Source organism: Corvus cornix, chromosome 1A, assembly GCF_000738735.6.
Source record: "Corvus cornix cornix isolate S_Up_H32 chromosome 1A, ASM73873v5, whole genome shotgun sequence".
NCBI lineage: Eukaryota > Metazoa > Chordata > Aves > Passeriformes > Corvidae > Corvus > Corvus cornix.
This window is the reverse complement of record NC_047057.1, coordinates 43,497,057-43,505,876: the sequence shown is the minus strand read 5'-3', so window position 1 is coordinate 43,505,876 and position 8,820 is coordinate 43,497,057. Positions and strand designations below refer to the sequence as shown.

Sequence of the window (8,820 nt, the reverse complement as noted above, 5' to 3'; positions counted from 1 at the left end):
CCATATGTACAAGATATGAGAAGCAAAATACATATTGTGTAGGAATAGCTCTGTTCCCATGGCTGTGGGTGTATCAGTGTGTGCAGCAGCCAGATAACTATCCTGCAAAACACTCTGCAAAGGGCAGTGCCTGTATCTAACTGCCAGATCAGCAGCTCTGCTTCCTCCCAGGGGTGCATCGTCCTGCAATCTGCCCAACAAGGCCTTATGGCTTTTTTGTGTGTTTGTTGCTTATTTGAGTTTTTCTTTTTGGAGGAAGGATTTTGTTGACCTCTTATTACCATGCAGTGAATAAGATCACCTGGCATTAACACTTGGAAGAATATTTGACAAACATCACCTCAGAAATTCAGTCCTCCTGACACCGTGGGCCACCAGATATAAATACACCAAAACAGTTCTTCCATTAACCTCATACCACCAGTCTGTATTTTTGGGCTGTGGGATACTGTCTGAATATGAAATATTAATTGTGAAATACACTGTACATGGGGATTCAAACTAAAAAGCAATTTTAGGCAGTTCTCTTATTCCTTTTGACTAAAAATTTTATTCTGGACCTAAGCAACCATTTCTTCCTCAACATTTTAGCAAAAGTAAACCATTCCCATTAAAGTTTCCATTACTATAACTTAACTTTTTTTTTCCATTGTGGAATGAACTTCCATTTCACACTTCTTTATAGAATTATACAACTTTATAGAACGATGCAACTATTTACAGAATTAAGCCATAGTGAGGTCTTTGTCAGATGGGGTCCCAGTATGATATTATGGTATTAAGGAAGACAGCACATTCTTGTAGATTTGATACATAGACTCAGAAATTTTTGGTCCAGAAAGCATTTGGTTCATTTTCAGGTGACTGACTGGGGCTAGTTCACTTTTTCTTATATCCTGATTTCCATTCAAAAATGGGAATTTTGATACTGATCTCATTCATAACATACTGCAGAATGTATAGATGGAAATGCTACGCGTATTCTATTTATATGAAATGCGTATTATAAGGCAAGATTGTCTATTAAAGAGATTCAAAGATTGAACTTTTCTAAGTCTTTCGTTTTATTGGCATTCTTAAATAATTGAAGCATGTAGAAGAGGTACATTTAGCTATCCTGCTGGAAACAAGGACTTGATCCATAGGACTGCATCCCTTATGGGTCCTTTGGTTTTTGCTTGGAAAATGGCATAGTTTATCCTGAAGCCAGTCCTGTGTTACCAAGTAGGCATCTGATTTGAGACAATTCTGCTGACTGACCAGATTCATAGAAGAGTTTTATGTCTGGCCCATGAGTGTGATCAGATTGCTCTGATTTCACTCATAGTTTTGTAGTTGTATTTTTTTGCACCTGTGAAGTGAAGCTTTGGCTGCTGTGAAGGTGAGGGGTGGAGGAGGGGTTGTCCTGTCAGTTTACATTAATTGATGATCTTTCCCAACACTTTCCCTCTGCCTACCCTTGTCTCTTGGGTTGACACCCTATGGGTGATGTTGACTGCAGAGCAGTAGCCCCATGCTAATGGGCAAGGCTTGATGCAGACATTGGGCACTGGAGTATGCTATCAGTGAACACTCTCAATATAGGAAGGTAATAGAAATTCATGTCTCTTCCTGAATTTGTGAGCATGTCCATCTAGCTAATAAAAACCCCAAAGGATGGCTCTTTTATATCCTGACAAAAAGGCTTTTCGATTAATCTGTATTAAGTAATATAGTTTAGTTTATTGTAAACATGTAAAAACAATTGGTTTTGTTTGTTGGTGTTTTTTTTGGGTTTTTTGGTTTTTTTTTTTTGTTGGCATCTAAATTTCTCATTATCATTTTTGACTATGTGTTTGTTCTTTCCAGACACGGGTACTGTAGTTATAGGCATTGATTTATCTTTCCTTTTCCCTGATAAAAAATCATGTTAATATGATATCCTGCAGTTCTCTGATGTTTACGTAGTATCAGCACAGGGAAATACTACTTTCAGTTTGATACATAAAGCCCTCCTTGTCTCTTGTGTCTTTTGTCTGCAGGCTATTATGCATGTGACTAAAGCCATGCATGACTTGAGCAAATGTTTGAATAGGGTTCTTGTGTAGTAGGACTGTATAAGCCATTAGGCATACTCTCTTTAACTTGCTGATGAAAACATTATGGTACATTTGGTCACACAAAGTAGAGTAAAATTGCTTTTGTGGCAGCAGAATAAACAGCATTCTAATCTGTGGGGTTTTTTATTGTGCACGTGTGTGTGTGCTGCATACTTGTGGCAAAATTATCAAGCAGGACTGAACATGAAAAGTGTTAAAGTTATTTGAGTTGTGGAGTGAAAGCTGGGCTGAAGAGAGAAAAAATGTATTGCTTTTTTCATTCTGAAATTTGAAATCAATATTATTCTCTCATATTTGTGATCTGAGCCTGGAATCTGTTAATTGACATGTGAGGCAGTTGCTAACCATCTTTGTCATTTATAAAGCCTTTTGTAAGGGCATTGTTTTTCTTTCTTTCTTCTCTATATGCGATGAATACTGGAGTAGGGACTTGTATTTTTGCTGTGGGAATGTGAAAAGCACAGGAAGCTGCTCTCTGCCAAGTTATTTCCCCAAGGATCTGCTTTACATACTGACAATCAATGGCCTGTCAGGTGTAGTTATGCACCATAGCAATGATATGAGGTCAATCAGACAAAACCAAGGTATATATTCCCAGCAGATCCCAGCTATCTATTTAACATTGTCAAACTAAGTTTTCTTTGCTTTTCTTTGAAAGAGCAACCTCTTTCAGTTTCATTTCTTTTTAGATTTGATTAACTCTGAATTTTCATCTAATTTGTGAAATTCTAACAATTGAAAAAATATTAATTTATTTTGCTTTGTCTTGACAAATACTATATCACGTTTGCTATTTTGTCTTTTAACATAAATCCATGCTTGTTATATTCCTCTGCAACTCTTCATCATATAAAGAGTGTGTATTTGATGTAAAAAAACTAAAAAAACCATGTATTTTGCTGTGAGGAGATATTTAAGTAATCTGTTTTACAGTAACATAAATTTAGTGTCTCATAAACACAAAAATATTTCCTCAGAAAAAGCCACCTTACAGATATAACACATTTGTTTTGCCTTGCAATTCCATATTTGTGAAGCAAAAGATGTATAAATTTGATCTGTAAATCAGTATTTTTATATAGAGTCACTTCTCATTGTGCTATGGAAACCCTGCATCTTGCCAATGTTTCAAATCTTTTGATACCAGAGGAGAAAATACTTTCTTAAAATGGATACAGGATTTTCCATATTTTTCCCTTAAAAAAAACCAACCAACCAAAAAATAGAGCTGTGTTTTGTTAGCTAGTGACTGAGAACTGCTAGGGATTAAGAATAAACATGCACTTGGTACACTGTGTACTGCATACAGTGTAACAGTACAACAGCATTTTTAGCTACTGTGTGTATCATATTGAAAGCAGAAGACAGCAATGATAACATGCAAACTAAACAACTGGGTTAAAATGTATTTCTTAGGTTACAAAAAAAAAAAAAAGAAAAAAGAAGTGTTGCTCTTTTTGGGGAAATGATACAATGAAGTAACAAGAAACTAAACCCAGAGCTTTTAAATAAAATACTAGAAATATCTCATTCAGGAATGCAGATTAATCCTGTCTGAAAGCAGCTGCAAGGTTTTGTATGAAAAATCTGTTTTGTTTTCATGGTGTTGTAATTCATCCTTTATTTGTTGTCTTGCTAAATATAGTTCAAGCACTATCATTTGAGCATGTTAGTGTACATCTGCGCCGTGATTCCTTTTTTTTTTTTCAGATATTTTGAAGTGATCTGTTGATTTTCTGTGCTGGGAGACCAGCATGTGAATCATGTCAGCAACAATACTCCATGTTTCAAAATATGTAAAAAGATTACAGTTCTTCAAACAGATGAAGCAGAGATCTGGATCTACAGCAGAGTGCTGGAAAAAGAACACAAAGGTGGGATGTAAGATGATACCCTCATCCTTTAATGGGGGATAATTTGTTGCTAACTTATGAAGTTGATACACAATTTGAGGAAACGAGCATCCCACCCATTTTTTTTGTGTGTGCTCTGTAGAATTCATATCCTTCCATTTTTGTTTTTTGTTTCCTTGAATTGTGCCTCATAACTTATTGTCATTGCTCATTAGCTGTTGGTGTGTTGGGAGGGTTGTCCAGACAGTGACCCTGCATGGTAACAGCTGAGCAGTTCAGAAGAGAGTCATAATTCACGGTGACCTTTAATGAAATATAAATTTAAAGAAAGCTTCTTTTAGTTTACCATATCTGAAACAAAGTGAGAACTATTATTATCTTTAGTCTTTGCTGTCATGGTATTTAAAGATACTCTGAAGCAGGGGAAATACATTTTCTCATGGGAGTTACTATTATAATTGTTTTGGTGAATGGGGTACAGCATTTAAAATCCCGTTTACCTCTGACCATCAGGCCCTGGTTGAGCAGTTCTCAGCCAGGGGTGCTACATGCTTTGACAGGGAATCCTGAGAGCTGCAGTGTGTTTGCACATTCCCCTTTCTCCTGGAAGATCTATAGGTAACCTGTGACTGCAGCACAGTTTGCATTTTCTCTTTCTAATTCCGTCCTGTTTTCCCAATATCAGCGAGGAAATGCCAGATCCAATTGCCTTTCTCCTTCCTACTGCTCCAGAGCCTTGCTGTAGTAGCAGTTTGGGTTGCTCCAAACCAGCTGGCAAAGAAAAGCATCCATATGACAGCCGGGCAGAATGGCAAAGGGGAGGTGAAGGCTGGAGAGGACCACGCTCTCCAGGGGAGCTGTTTTTGGGCAAGCTGCAGTCTGCCCTCAGTGTGCACCTGCCCATAGCACAAGCAGGCAGAGGGTCTGAGGGCTTCGCTGCCAGGGGAGACCCTGCAGGAGGGCAGTAAGCACTGGGGGACACATCCTCAGCTGCTGCTCTGCTCCAGTGGGACAGTGAAAGATGGTCCTGCTTTCATCAGGTGAGGAACTGAGCCTGAAGGCTAATTAAGTGAGTTTTTCCCTGATCCAGTTTATCAGAGGGTGAAATTAACCTCTCCCCCCAGATGAATGTAATGCCAAGACCAAGTACTCACCTCTCCAGGGAACAAGCCCCTCCTGGAGCCTTTCCCTCTACTCCCTGGTCTGTTCCATGCACTGTGCCCTGCAGCTTCATGCTACTCCACTGTTTCCCTCCCCCAAACCCTGGTAGAGCGGGGTTGTGCTGGCTGCCCACCTCTCTGCAGAAGACACTGCATGCTGCCTCCCTGAGCAGTGTCTTGTCCAGGTGCCATAGCCCAAATGACAGCTTGTGGGGCCGCTGGGGTAAAATGCTGCCTGTCCAGCCTATCACGGGGCCCTGTTTTACCCATTTGGTCCTGAATGGGGAATAAATGTTCATTGAAATGACAAAAGAGGTGCCATCCTATTGCCTGAAACAGATGGGAAACCTACTTGCTTTGGCCATATTGCTTTTGGCAGTTCCTAGTTCATCTGCATAAAAATGTCTGTCCCGTGAGCCTTAGGCCTCCTGTGGACAGCTCATTTGAGGTACTACACAAATTGGTCTGGTGAAGACTTACTGGATACATCTGACTTGCTCATATTTCTAAAACTGAGCAAAGGACTTATTTATTTGTGACTGTTCTCTCCGTTTGTGTGGTGCAAGGTTGGTTGCCCAAGAAGGGTTGCCTGCCATGCTCTAAAATGGGGAAGATTATCTGGGTGCAGCTTGAAAATAAAGCTGTGTCGCAGCACCTGTTCAATCCCATTACAAAGAAAGCCAGGATGGCAGGAGCAGAGATGGAGTAGAGTATATAAGATGCGGTTTTAAGTGAAATTCAAACCCTACCACTAGGAATAAACTTGTTCTTCATAAAGAAGTAGCAGGGAAGGGAGAATACATTTTCCAAGCAAATTGCAAAAGTTCAGGAAATTCTTGGCTCACTATTTGTTCAAGTGATATAAAGGAGAAGGAAGAGACTCTATCCAGCACAAATCATATTTTTAAGAATTTCCCAATATTGCTTCCTGTCTTTGTGCTTGTGCAGCAGATTGTATATAGAAATAAAAGAGATTTACTTTATCTTTTCAGAAGAAAGTGTCTGCTATATAATTTGCTGGCTCTCGTTCGTTCATTCATTGTAAAACAGCAGGAAAAGGGCTTTTGTGTTAAGTACAGTCAAGGTCAGGGATTTTTGTTTTTGATGTTGGCTGCCAGTAGCTTGCTTTCTCTGACTACTGTTTCCAAGTCAGTCTTGGATAACAATCTAGTTGTTAGCTTACAGGGAGATATTTCACAGCTACAGGTCATCTGCACTGAGTGCAAACTAGAAAGAAATTTTAGGACCAAATTAATTGTCTTGTACTCAGCTCCTATTTGTGCCAGTCTCAAATTAAGTTCATCAAGTCTACTAAAGGACACCCAAATTTGTGACCCTGATGCTGCAAACTATTCTTTATGCACAGTCACCTTTAGAAACTGTATGAGCAAAAGCTTTAGCTATGTGACTTGGTTTACATAATCAGAGCCTTTGATACAAGAATTCACTATAGCAGATGCTCAGTTTCATGGTAAGCAAACAAAACTGGAAAACGTTGTGATTTATAAAAAAAGAGAACTAATGTTCTGCAAGTGGACATTTTTTAAGACATAGTACCTTAACATTGCACAATCAATTGCCCTCACTCACTCACCATCAAACTATTGTATTTCCAAAGTCTCAAGTTAGTGTTTAAAGGAAAGGAAAAGAAATCCTTAGACAAAATATCTGTGTCATAAAAGGTCAGTATGAAAGTTTGAGCATTTCTTGTTGAGCTTATTTTCCTGGCAGCAGGGCATTTGGGTGGCAGGCAGGCACAAAGTAGAAATCTGCTGTAGTTTATTTCGTGGACTGTAAAACCAAGCCACTATGTAAGAGTGCAGCTTAGTCATACTTCCACTGACAACTCTTGTTTAAACCACTCACAAGCAGTCTGTGACACATAGAGAGATTTCACTTTTTCTCACCCTTTAATGTAATTCTAAAGATTTTGTGAATATATCAATTAGAGATTTCCAGTAATGGAAAGAAGGTTTCAAACACTGGAGAAGTACAATGAATCACCAGCCATATGGGCTTTTGTCATTAAAAGAAAGCCATAATAAGACAAAAGCTGAAGTAAGTTAAAACAGCTGAACAGTGATTTTAGGCAATCTTATGCAAAACCCACTACCTTGGTTTGTTCACAGGAAACTTCTTTAGAAGACTGAAAGAAAATCTTTTTCAACTCCTTATTTCTTGGCTACACCAGAAAGAAAGCAAGTAAAAGCCATCTCGGTGACGCTTTTCATGCTCTGCTTACTTTGTTTTCACATGAGATCCTGTCTGCTACCTTTGTTTTTTTCCCCTTGCTTTTTAGAGGGTTCCCTGTGCAAAACAATGAAGAGTCCTGATAACAACAGGCAGTTGCTCCGAGGCCTAGTTGTTCAGCAGGATTCACTCCAAGAAATTGAGAGGGGTGTGTTGGGTCTTTTTTCCATCACCAGCCTTTACAGTTAGCGGGCCAGATGGCATGAGATGGGCGCAAAAAATAACGACAATAAATAATACTACAACTTGCAACGTGGACCAGGCTCAGTTACTTCCACTTCATCTCACTGTTTGGAAGTGCCTTTGATGTATAAAAGCACCCTCTAAGATAATGAAATGCGGTGGCAGCTGGCTAATGGCTGGGAAAGTGCAAACCCCGCATTGAACTCTTCCCACCAGGCTATTCAGCACCCAGGCAATGTCAGTCTCAAGGAGACAAGGAGACGGGAAGAAACGGAGGCTTGTTGCTGTGCAGCATTTGCGCTTCTGGGCAGGCTGCTGTAGGTGGGGTGTTATTTGCCTTGGTGAATAGAAGTGATGTGCCCAAGGCACAGGGAAAGTTTTTACTGTCTTAACACATTAACCTTGCAGACTCCGTCCTAGAAATGTTAAATGAAGCCACAGGGTCACACTACTTGAAGAGACACTGCTCTTGGGTAAACTTTAAAATGGACTTTTTTTTTTTACACTACAATCCCATCAGTCGTGCAATCAGGGTTAGTTTCCTTTCAGACAGGACTATCTCGTGGCTTGATTCCATAGGCAATAAAAAAATAAACACATCCAGACTTTTCTCTCAGCTGCTCCAGGCCTAAATGTGGGCCAGGGTAAATGACAAAGATCCAAAATAGACAGCAGACACAGACAAATATGAAACCCCTATTTGTTCAGGAGCTTTAAAACAGTAGGGGATTTATTCCTCTGACACAAAGAAAAGTTTCTGGTCTCTCTGTTAAATGATCCTGTGTTTATAATATCATAATGGCGTCTGACCCTGCAAATACTTGATTAGATGTGCACTCATCTTCATGCATGTCATTAGTTCTGCTAACCTCAGTGCCGAAGTTTGTCACCAGAAAGTTCAGAATACGCACAGACTTCGCAAGTTTGGGGCTTTCCCCTGCCAAATGTGGCAACAGCCTGTCTCAGCAGGGAGAGTGCAACAGGAGATTTGCGACAGGGTCCCTCTGTAAAAAGAGTAAGTGGTGAAAGTCATATTTACCAGAATAAATATTTTGGCAAAAAAAGAGATCAGGTTTTTTAATATATGGCAGAAATTTGTTATTTTTTTTATAGTTAAATTTTGGAACATTCATGTGCAATTATAAAATTCAACTTGCCAACAGTCTACATTCAAGGGCTGGAAATATTCTGAAATATTACTGTTGAGGCTGTTATGATCTTGCAGGCAAGGGTCTTGTATGACCAAATGATCACATTGTGACATTTTAATCCTCA

At 39.4% G+C, this 8,820-nt stretch overlaps 1 long non-coding RNA gene across 1 annotated transcript in view; it reads left to right on the top strand.

The window, feature by feature from the left end:
* Nucleotides 1-2,242: 2,242 nt before the first annotated feature.
* The window catches only part of LOC104698441, a 147,017-nt gene continuing 140,439 nt past the window's right edge, over nt 2,243-8,820 (top strand). Inside the window, exons 1-2 of the long non-coding RNA XR_753329.4 lie at nt 2,243-2,683; nt 3,810-3,973. This is a non-coding gene — a long non-coding RNA (uncharacterized LOC104698441). The remainder of the gene's footprint in view (nt 2,684-3,809; nt 3,974-8,820) is intronic.